This window comes from Siphateles boraxobius, unplaced genomic scaffold (genome assembly GCF_051911475.1).
Source record: "Siphateles boraxobius isolate OS27281-9 unplaced genomic scaffold, OSU_SipBor_1 68, whole genome shotgun sequence".
NCBI lineage: Eukaryota > Metazoa > Chordata > Actinopteri > Cypriniformes > Leuciscidae > Siphateles > Siphateles boraxobius.
The window spans coordinates 11,087,715-11,098,798 of NW_027509195.1; the positions used below are offsets into that span (position 1 = coordinate 11,087,715).

General features: G+C 38.6%; 1 long non-coding RNA gene across 1 annotated transcript; it reads left to right on the top strand.

Moving 5' to 3' along the window:
* Positions 1-5,691: 5,691 nt before the first annotated feature.
* On the top strand, positions 5,692-10,038 carry LOC143722634 (uncharacterized). The gene is made up of 2 exons (XR_013196949.1): positions 5,692-6,019; positions 9,498-10,038. It is a non-coding gene; the product is annotated as an uncharacterized LOC143722634 (long non-coding RNA).
* Positions 10,039-11,084: the final 1,046 nt, after the last annotated feature.

The following is an 11,084-nucleotide window of genomic DNA, read 5'->3' on the forward strand; positions in this document are numbered from 1 at the left end:
CTACAACAAAACTGCAAAACCTTTGCGCCCATTGGAATGTAAAGATTTGGTGCGAGTAAGATGTGAAGGTAAATGGGGACCAAAAGCAAAAGTTCTGAAAGAGATTACGCCTAGATCTTACGAAGTATTCACAGAGTTATGGCAATACTCTTCGCAGAAATAGGAGGGATTTGCTGAAAATCCCAAAAACAGAATTCAATGTGGAGGATGGGAGCAAAAAATGCAGAAATACCAGTGAGGCCAAGGAGAATAATTGTTAAGCCCAAAAGACTTATTGAAGAGTGTTGAGTGTTGATATGTGACACATTGTTAAATAGTTAAAATGTTGTAGAGAAAGAAAAAAAACAACAACAGGAAGATTTCTGAAAGAAGTTTTGTTTATTTTTGTTATTTGACTGCTACATTTGAATATATATATATATATATCTATATATATATAGATATATAGATAGATATATATGTGTGTGTATATATAAAAAAAGGGAGATGTACTGATGAGTGCCACTAGGGGGCACTAATGCGATAAGTAAGGCAAGTGCAACTGTTCAGAAGAAGGGTGCTTCTCAACGGGGCATGGGCAAGGAGGGGCAATGCCCCCCCAAATGCCGTGACTGCCCCCCCAAATGTGATGGCATGCAAAGATCCCAAATTTAAAAAATATTTCAAGAATAATGGTCAGAGTGAGCGCTCTCTGCTCTCTATCCCTCATTCAAAGTAGCTACTGATTGGTAGATGCATAGGCAGGGCGTGGCCGCTTCACCGGCTTGTGGTGAACCTGCTGAGCTTCACTTCTCAGTCAGTCACTGCAGAGCGGAGCACGCAGACACACTGTCATCAGCTGAGCTCAGCCCCTGTTTTGAGTTTCCTTCGCCGTCAGTCACTGAAATTATTTGGTTATTCTTTCTGTAAGCGTGTTCTCATTCCCTCCATATCTCTCTATCGCTTTCTCTTGTAATTTGCACCGAGTGACGAGTCGAGTATGCGCCGATTTCTGGTTGCTAAAGCTAGCACTGGCAGCAGCAACGAGGCTGCTAGGGCATTAGCTGCAGCAGAGACCGAATCCCCCGTCGTTCCCAGCCCATCCGTGGCTGTTGCGGATGAATACAACATAGGCTTAAACACTGAAGCACCGTCACAACCCATAGCTCTGGTTTTCCCCAAACGTAATTTTGGCAAGAGCTCCCGCTCATTCTGCCCAGGTTGGTATCGTGGGAGACCATGGCTCGAATATTCCGCAAAGCTTGATGCGTGCTTTTGTTTCCCTTGTCAGAAATTTGGGGGGAACAATGATAGGGATTTGGTTTTCACAAAACAAGGATTTACTAATTGGAAAACTGCATTGGAAAAGGACAAGGGACTCTCAAAGCACGCATCAAATCAATGCCACATAAAAAATGCAAAAGCCTGGTCTGAAATGTCCCAGAGAGAGGCCACAGGGGAGACCATTTGTAATTTAATAGGGCCCACACAAATGGAAAAAAAAAGTTATTATATTAAAACAATTGGAGAAGTAGTTCAGTTCCTAGCAGTAAATGAACTTCCACTTCGTGGCAGTGTGGAAAGTTCAAATGATGATGATTTCTCTGCAGGACTGTTCTTAAAAATGGTTGACTACACACTGGCAAAGGACCCCAAATTTAATGAAATTAACAAACACATCCCACCAAATGCAAAATACACCTCTCACAACATACAAAATGAAATTATTGAAACACTGGCCAAAATGGTATTAAATCAGATAAAAGGTAATTATGACAAAGCAGATTATGCTGGGTTTTGCATCAAAAGTGACGGAACGAGGGACAGATGTGGAGAATCTGTCAATCATGGTTAGATTTGTCTGTAAAGGCATTCCAGAGGAACACCTGATTGGCCTGCTTGACCTCAGTCAGTTAAATGCTGAATTTATTACCACACAAATTCTTGAGCATCTTTCTGACTCAGGCTATAGTGCAGCTGAAATTATCAGTCAGTGCTATGATGGAGCTTCTGTCAGGGGTGGGGTTCAGGCCTTATTGCAAAAGAAGGTAGGGAAGGATATTCCTTGTATCCACTGCTATAACCACCAGCTGCACTTGGCCGTGGTCCATGCAATGCAAGCAGAGCCGTGTGCAAAAATCTTTTTTGATCTATCAGGATCACTACACTCTTTTTTTCACCGTCATTATGTGTCACAGAACTATAATGTTCCCTCCCTTAAACGACTGTTGGAGATCAGGTGGACAAGCCACCATGATGTGACCAAGTGTCTTGTGGTGAATCAGGATGCTATTCTGAGTATCCTGTCAGAGGTTACAGAGGACAGAGCCACTGCTGTTGATATCTGTACAGAGTCATCAGGGCTGTTGATGATGTTAAGGAGGCATCATTTCTTTGAAATAGGAAAATTCCTCCTTAAGTTCTGGGTTCGTTGAAGTCTGCAAATGCTATGCTGCGGGCTCATTCTGTTGACCTTCAGAAGTAGTCAGTGCATCTCTGCGACCCTGAAGCAGATGAGAGATGAGGAGAGTGAGACATTAACCAGCATGCCTGCACCAGCTGCTAAAATAAAAAGAACAATGAGCTCACTGCTCGTAGGTAGCGTTGTTACGTCCACTGTAGGCCATGCAGAAGACTCCATGACTCCTAGCCAGGCTCTGAAAAGAGCTCTTCTCAACATTTTGGACATCGCCATTGTATAGATGGAGACAAGATTCTCCAAAAGCAATCTGGATCTCATGAAAGCAGTTAATTGCATTCTACCACAATCTCCCTCTTTTCTGGATGTTGCCATGTTAAGTCCTCTGCAAAAAATGGCAAAAAGTGACCGTGACAAACTTTCCAATGAGATTCTTGTCGCAAAAATAATGTTGGAAAAAGAATTCAAAAAGACTAATGATGATGAGAACGTAGAGTTTGTAGACCTCTCCACCATTTGCACATATCTACACGGGTATAAGAATGCCTTTCCTCAGCTCCATCGCATGTATGTGACCTCACTTGTGATTGGAATATCATCTGAAAAAAAAAAAAAAATCCAGTGCTACTTTATCTGTTTCTGATTTAAAACAAGCAGAAATCTTTAAGAAATGTAACGATCCATAGTAGACAATATAACCGCTGTTAAGTCAGAGCAATAGCCTTGTGGGCAGTCCTGGTTCGAGGTTCAGGCTTCTCAAGCCAACATCAACGTTTGTTCACATAATTTAGCCTCTAGTTGTGTTATTAATATGTATATAATGGATTAAGTAAATGTTTTAAATTACAGAAACAAAAAAGATACTCATAAGGTATCATATTTATACTTTCAATAAATTAGTCTTTACATAATTTCTGATTACTAATTAGGCTGGCTAATTTTGAAAGTTTTCAATGTCAATATTGCTTGTGATCTTAATATGTATGTATTTGTATTATTTCTGTTTGCATTGTTGCATGATCTTCTTTTATAGGCTATGAGGAAAAACTCTACCATGCACACAGAGAATAGAGTTCAATGCTGCTAACTGGGAGAGCAGCTGGACAACTAGAAGAGAGAACAGTATAGAACACATATTAATACAGATGACTGTTTTATTCTTCTGCAAGAACCAAGACAAGCAAAGACTGATGATAAGCGCTCTGAGCAAACACAGCAGTCAATACGCATGATTGCACATTGGACTTTACTGAGTTCTTCATTTAATGTTGGGCATTTACTGTACGCAGAACTTCTAATAATTTATGTGGATGCCATTTTATAAACCTGTTAGATTTTGATGTTTTAGTTTTGAGTTTAATAAAATTGTATGTTTTTACAATGTTATAGCTAAGCATTTTTGTTTTGTTTAAGAGAACATTTTGGGAACAAAAATAAAACTTCCCGCTAAAAACTTTATAAGAATGTTAGGGGATGTAATGTTCTAAAAATGTTATGATTAAACCTTTATATAGGGTCATCACAAAACATTTTTAGAGTGTTCTTAAAGAATGTTATGCCATCGTTTAAGAGAACATTCTGGGAACAAAAATAAAACTACCGCTGAATATGTTATAAGAACATTAGGGAATAATGTTCTAACAATGTTAGCATTAAACATTTTTAGAATGTTTTTAGAGAATGTTATCCGATCTTTAAGGAACATTCTGGGAACAAAAAGAAAACTACCTGCTGAAAATGTTATAAGAACATTAGGGAATAATGTTCTAACAATGTTAGCATTAAACATTTTTAGAATGTTTTTAGAGAATGTTATCCGATCTTTTAAGAACATTCTGGGAACAAAAAGAAAACTACCTGCTGAAAATGTTATAAGAACATTAGGGAATAATGTTCTAACAATGTTAGCATTAAACATATGCTTTTAGAGAATGTTATCCTAGCTTTTAGGAGAACATTCTGGGAACAAAAGTAAAACTACCCGCTGAAATCATTATTAGAACACTGCATGGTAATGTTCTCAGAACATTTTTAGAACAAAATATTTCTAGCTGGGTACGTGTGGTCTTTGGTCAAGATTTTTGGCTTCCTGTAAATGACTTTCAGTTCTAAAGAAAGAGGTGTGGCACTGGAGACACCCTCAACAGCAACACCTTTTTTTATATATAATATTAGTTATTTTTACTGTTGTAAAAAAAAAGAGGCGAACTTTTCAGACCTAGTCTTCACTTACTAACTGACAAACTCCTGAACCAAGGAGGCATCTCGCATCTTCAGGTTATTTTTTGAGACTGTCTCTGTGGTTGTCCCGGTTTTGACGACGGAACCCGCGTGACGAGACTTGTAACGTGTGAAAGAAAAGTGACAGGGCCGGGTTAACATTGACTGTGTGTGTATGGCAAGCGTACTGTCCAATATAAAAAATTTCACTGAAAAATAAAATTAAGTTTGAAAACAAATTTCAGAAATTGAAAACAATGTAACAGCATGTTTTCAAAAGGCTACACACAATTAAGTAAAGTTTCCTCACACTTTATAAGACTTTAAGTAATACTTATTATAATCATTATAATTGTAGTAATTATTATAATTTTAATGCAAATATAGTTTTTAAATTCCTGAGGTCTTTTTAAACATCAGTACAATTAATTTGTGAAGCATTTATACTGATCATGTGTAAAAAATATCTAAACAAAAGTCAATAACATTTAAATACTCATAAATATTTTAATTAAATGTTTGAAATGTACATTTATTGACAATTTATTGATAGATAAACATGGCAAAATATAACTGTCACGGATGGAACAGGAGTCAGACAGTTGGTAAGTGAAATAGTGTTTATTTACAGGATTGTAGAAACAGGCGGAGATATGGTGAGTATTCAAACAGTTCCAATAAGTTGCATTGCTGGCATCTATGCTACTAGCACCTAAGTGCACTATATCCTATTATACAATCCAGTATCTTTTAGAAATTTGAAAAGACACCGCTTTCCCCTTGTGCTTGACCCTACTTCTAAAATATTTTTAAGAGATACTTCTGCCAAGTCGATTACTCTCATTTCTCGGAGTAGATCTTGTCTTTGGTTGTCATACTTTCTACAAGATATAAAAACATGTTGCACTGTCTCACTAGACGTAAGCTCCACCCATTTGCTCTGCAGTGAGCAGCCTCACACTACCAGTACAAAAAGAGGAATGCGATGCATGCAACAGATCAATCTTCACTTGACTACACACCAGAGACAGACGTACAGATCTTTTTTATTGCTGGAAAAAAACACAAAACATGGATCCCAAAAAGTCTCCGATGGAAGTTGAGCAGACTTTACTTCCACTTCAGCAGCAGCCTCCAGAATACTCCATTAGATTCCCTCCCTCTGAGAGTTATCCCAGCACTTCAGGTCAGCCTGCGCAGCATTATGGAGCTCCGGCAGCATCTGGCCAGTACATACAAGGGTCATATCCGGTGCAGACTGTGGTCACTGTGCAGCCTCCAGCTAATGTGTCCTTCACTCCACTGACTAATCCAGAGTCAGATTACCTGTGCTATTCCATCTTTACCATGCTGTGCTGCTGCTTACCTCTGGGATCCGCTGCTCTTGTTTACTCCATCACAGTAAGTATTTGGTTAATACACCTATCTCACCTCCCTTATGGCATTTACAAATGCCTACTCTTCTAAATAAATACCCTAAATCATATTACCTTTATTTTAGCGTAATATTATAGGACATACCCTACATATTGTTTTGAAAGTGTTTACAGAGCTCAGTTAAAATCACTTTATATCAAGGATTAAACAAGACTACACAGGATCACGGTTCATGTCAGTATAGCCTAAATTAATCAAAGTGGGACTTAGACAATAGAAACAGTCAAAATAACGACGCTGTGGCTGCACTACAATAAACCTGCACTAAACCTGGTGTCTGCGTGGTTCGATCCAAAATAACTAGGTTATAACATTGGCGACGAGGATGGTGCAACAAAGACTCACAAGTTAGTTAAATCTGAAAGTGAGTTTGTCATGCACTACTCTGACGAGTGTTTTGTGGCCAATTAAAAAAAAAAGTTTAGCCTCGAGATAGGTGGCACACATTAAAGATGGATGGTAGACTCCAAAGTTTGATTGCTACAGCGATCCAGCCTTGTTGGGTCCGCGGTGGACAAGATGGCTAAATGCTTTCTAATGCCGGGCGTACACCAAAGGATTTTCACAGTCCCAGACTAAAGACCAGCAGTCTTTAGGAATCTTACTGGAGTCTCGGCGCGCTCCTGTCATCTCGATCGTTAAATGTGAGGTGATAATCTGCAGTCGGCGACTCGATTTATGCCAGTCTTTCTCTAGTCTTTCATATCAAACATGTTTGATATTATCGCAAGTCTTTAGTCTGAGACTAAAAACTGTGAACCCAAGTCTTTAGATGTGAGCTGATAATCTTATAAAGTCTTTTCTAAATCTTTTTAAAGTCTTCAGGTGTACAGAAAGCATTACTCTTTGCCGACGGAAAGGGTTTGATCGTGAATGACGATGCACTCGACACTACAAATCAAAGATGGAGAGCCTTGCTTTTACATCATGCCGGTATAGAGGTGCAGGATATTTTCTCCACACTCGCTGACACAGGAGGGCCAACAGACTACGCGCCGGGAGTAACAGCACTTAATGCCAGTGTTGGGAACATTACTTTAAAAAAATAATTAGTTATAGTTACTCACTACTTGTTCTAAAAAGTAACTGAGTTAGTAACTGAATTAGGGGAGCGCGGGGCACAACATAACGCGGGGTTAAATGTAACACGGACCTTTTACATAGTTAGTCAGGATCAAGCCGGTTGTGTTCCCGCCCTTTTTCTCTCGCTGCCAGAAGACGGTCTCCCGCGAATTTGTGGAAAATTTTGATAATATTTCGTAAAGATTCTGGACAAAGAGTGTTTTGACACCATGCAAGTACATTTTTTCATCATAGGTTTTTTTCGGTTTCTGACGTGGGTGTGTACGTTTCCAAATCTAACTTTATATTGCCTTAATCACTGTCTTGTGGGCTAAAACATAGCACCGTTTTGAAACATGTCAGCAACTCATAGAAACTGTTAGCTAAGCTTAAAATATTTTTTACACAGCGGGGTTAGTTGTAGCGCAGTGTTACAACTAAGCCGCCAAGTGTACAATGATAATCAAATGAAATCAGGGAGCCACACAACTTTTCAGGTTTGAGTATTTATTTATATATTTAACTTTGTTGGACTTTCACAAACAATTTTGGAATTACATTTTTTTTATTTAGTTTACTATGCATTGATCACTTGTTTATTTATTACAAATATAGCCTGTTTTTAATGCAATAAACCCTTTAAAATTAGATTTTAAGCTCATTTTTATTATTATTACTGTTATTATTAATAATAATATTTTTTTACATGCAGCTGCCACACACAAATGTAATTCAACTTACAATATTTTATTTTATTTTATTTATTTATTTATTTATTGCAAAACTGTGCAGCCCTTTCCTATATCTCTATCCATGATATTGATCCATAATAGAAGGATGATTGGATGAGGGATGGATTTATGGATATCTATCTATACAGATGTACAAACAATATCAAACTATACAGATAAAATAGTACTGAATTATGTGTTACACACAAGTGTTACAACTAACCCTCTGTCTGTTACAATTAAACCCGCATAGGGGGTAAGTTGTAACATTTGCACTTCTGTCACTCAGTGCAACTGTACGAAAATGGTAGGCCCTAGAAAAAAACTTTAAGTGTTCATTTGTAGCAGAGATGTGTATGTTGCTTGTGTAAAAAAAAGTTGAATCTAACTTAATTATTTTTTTAATAATTGAGCCAAAACCAAAATGTGTTAGGTTGTGCCCCGCTCTCCCCTACTCTATAATAAAAGTAACTTGTTCCCTGGAAAAGTACCTAACTATTTGCGTTACTGTTTTAAAAAAGTTGCTATATGTCAAAGAATTTGGATTTTTTGAGCAGTTTTCACAGGTCAGTTGAACTGAGTAGAACAGACAGGTGTTTGCACATAACTTTAGATATTTATTAATTTAATATAATCCTAACGCACATAGGCGTCGATTTCCGTCATGAGTCATTTTGTACCCACCACTTTTTGAAACGTTGAGGCACGGATGTAGGCTACCTAATACAAATAAATAAAACATCTCCAGTTAACTAGCAGAGCATTCATTTAATTAGCTATTAAATAAGAGATCTAGCGCTAAAATGTGTTGTTTTTTAAATCAAGCTGAACGCTCGTTGCCGCTGCTATCAGTGTCATGGACACAGTGTTCTCTTGTGGCTCGCGTGCTCTTCAATCTATCGCCGTAGTGGAGACTCTCTGTTCATTCCGGTGAAATCACAAAATAAAATGCACACAAATGTGTCCCTGCTTGATATAGACTGTAACCACTGATATACATAACCAGTTTTGATGAGAGAAAAAAAAAACTTTACGAGTGCGGATTAGAACCAGTAAACCTCTGACACACTTGGCAAATTTACCACCAGACCATTTAAGAACTCAAACTAAATTTGCGGATCGATGGATTTATTTAAGGGTTGAGCAGAGAGGCTGCACAGTTTGTACCCAGCACTTCTGAAAACGCACTTACGAATGCGTCTCTGTCCCCAGCACATTTCAAACCAAACTGACGCCCGTGGTAGGCTACTACCCATATAGGCTACTGCATGTGTTTAATGTGTCTTTAAGATAAAATATCTTTTTTAGAAACCCCCATTGAATTTAACAATGTGAGGATAAAAAAATAAATTAAAAAATGATTTCAGAGATTTTTTTCACATAGCAGTTATTTTATTTATTTATTAACTTTATTTAGTTTATTTATTAACTTTATTAATCCTTTTTTTACCGGCCAGTTTAAATAAAATATTCAATAATATATTTGGTTTCTCATTTTATTCTTAGTTGTTTACTGTTAGAGTTGCTTTTGTGTTTTCTTATTGTGTTGATATTCTGACCTGTGAAGACCTTTTATTTGATTTTATACATGTCATATAAGAAAGGTTCTATACCAATATTTGTAATATTATTGTAATTTAATTTCACAGACTCGGGATGCTAACATGTTTGGACACCAACCAATAGCAAGCAGAAACTCCAGAATGGCTCGCATCCTTAACCATGTCAGTGTTGGTATTGGCCTTTTCTTCTGGTTGATCATAGTCATCTATATCATTGTTGTTGTCATTGCAATTTCAAAATTCCAGAAATATATACCATAAGTGTAAGAAATATTATGGTAGGACAAAAGAAAGTTATAAAAAAATGAACACATTATACACAGTCATTTGGTGGTCTGCTTTTAAATGTTAGTGTTGTTCAAGTTATTGGTATGAGAGCTGTAAGACTCCAAATCTGTAAGGAGCTCAATCTATAGGGCCAGTGAGGAATGATTAGTATATTTCATGCAACTCATCTGCCTTATTATTATTTACATAATTAAAAAAACATGTTTTTTTAAAGTTTATTATTGTATTTTTAAAACAATGAAAGCTTTGACTGTAAATGTATCATCAATTAAAACATTTGATTTTCATCTTATCTTTGTCATAAAACTTTGATAATCAATAATAAATGTATTTAACATTATGAGTCTGATGTCGTAATTTATCAAATTGTAAAAAGTATCTGAAAGTACAAGGATAATCAGTAAGTTCTCTTACGAGAGTATCTCTCGTACTGCGTAATATCTAAAACCTCTTTTCCACGAGATATTGAAGCCAAAAATTATCCTTAATTTTGAATTAATGTAAAACGCGTTGCGACAGCATGCAGACATAGGAAAGGCGGCTCACGTGCCTATTGGCTGACCTGTGGCAACAGCAGCAGCCTTTCGAGAGAGTAAGCCTTCTGCGGGACGAGCCTTCGAGGCTGAAACCGTTGGCCTTCAGCCGCCGTACCTGCTACGCTTTCCGGCGTTATATCCTTTTCACTGCTAAGAGTGTGTGTTCGCCGCTGCGTGCCGAGCCACACTCAGCGACGGGGACCGTCATGTCATCTGCGTTTCCTGCCTTTCCTGCTTCGTCAGCTGGCCTCTTCGGATCTGCCGTCAAAGACTTCGCGAACAGATTCCAGGAGGTTCAAAAGACATCACAGGCGATGAAGCACTTCCTCCCGAAGCGCTCTAGCTCCGCAGCAGGTCGCTCGAAACAGCCGTCTGCCCGGAGCTCACAGCCACAGCCTGCACCACCCGCCGCCACTTCTCAGCGCCGCCAGGCCCGAGAACAGAGAGCACGCTCTCGCTCTGCCAGACGCCGCCCCCCTCAGCGCGGGCCCCGGCCGAGGATCGAGATCAAGCCCGAGGTCCCAAAGCCTTCCTAGCCTTCCTAGGAAAGCTATGGTGTTCAAATCCCGCTGCGGCCGGATTTTCACCGAAACGTTTCACTCGTCCAGTTCCATGCGATGTGACTGTTCCAGCGTAATTAGCAGCCAACAAGTCGGTTCACTTGCCCGCTTGCCTGCACACAAAAGCCGTTTTTACAGCTACCCAGATAAACCAATAAAGAGTGTATTTTCTGGTGTTCCGGCCACGGCCGATGGTGTTATGAGTGTTGTAAGAATGCCCACGTCTCAGTGCTCATTCCCACACAAAAACACAGCCCGCCACAGTTCAGGGCTAGCACAAATAAAATCGA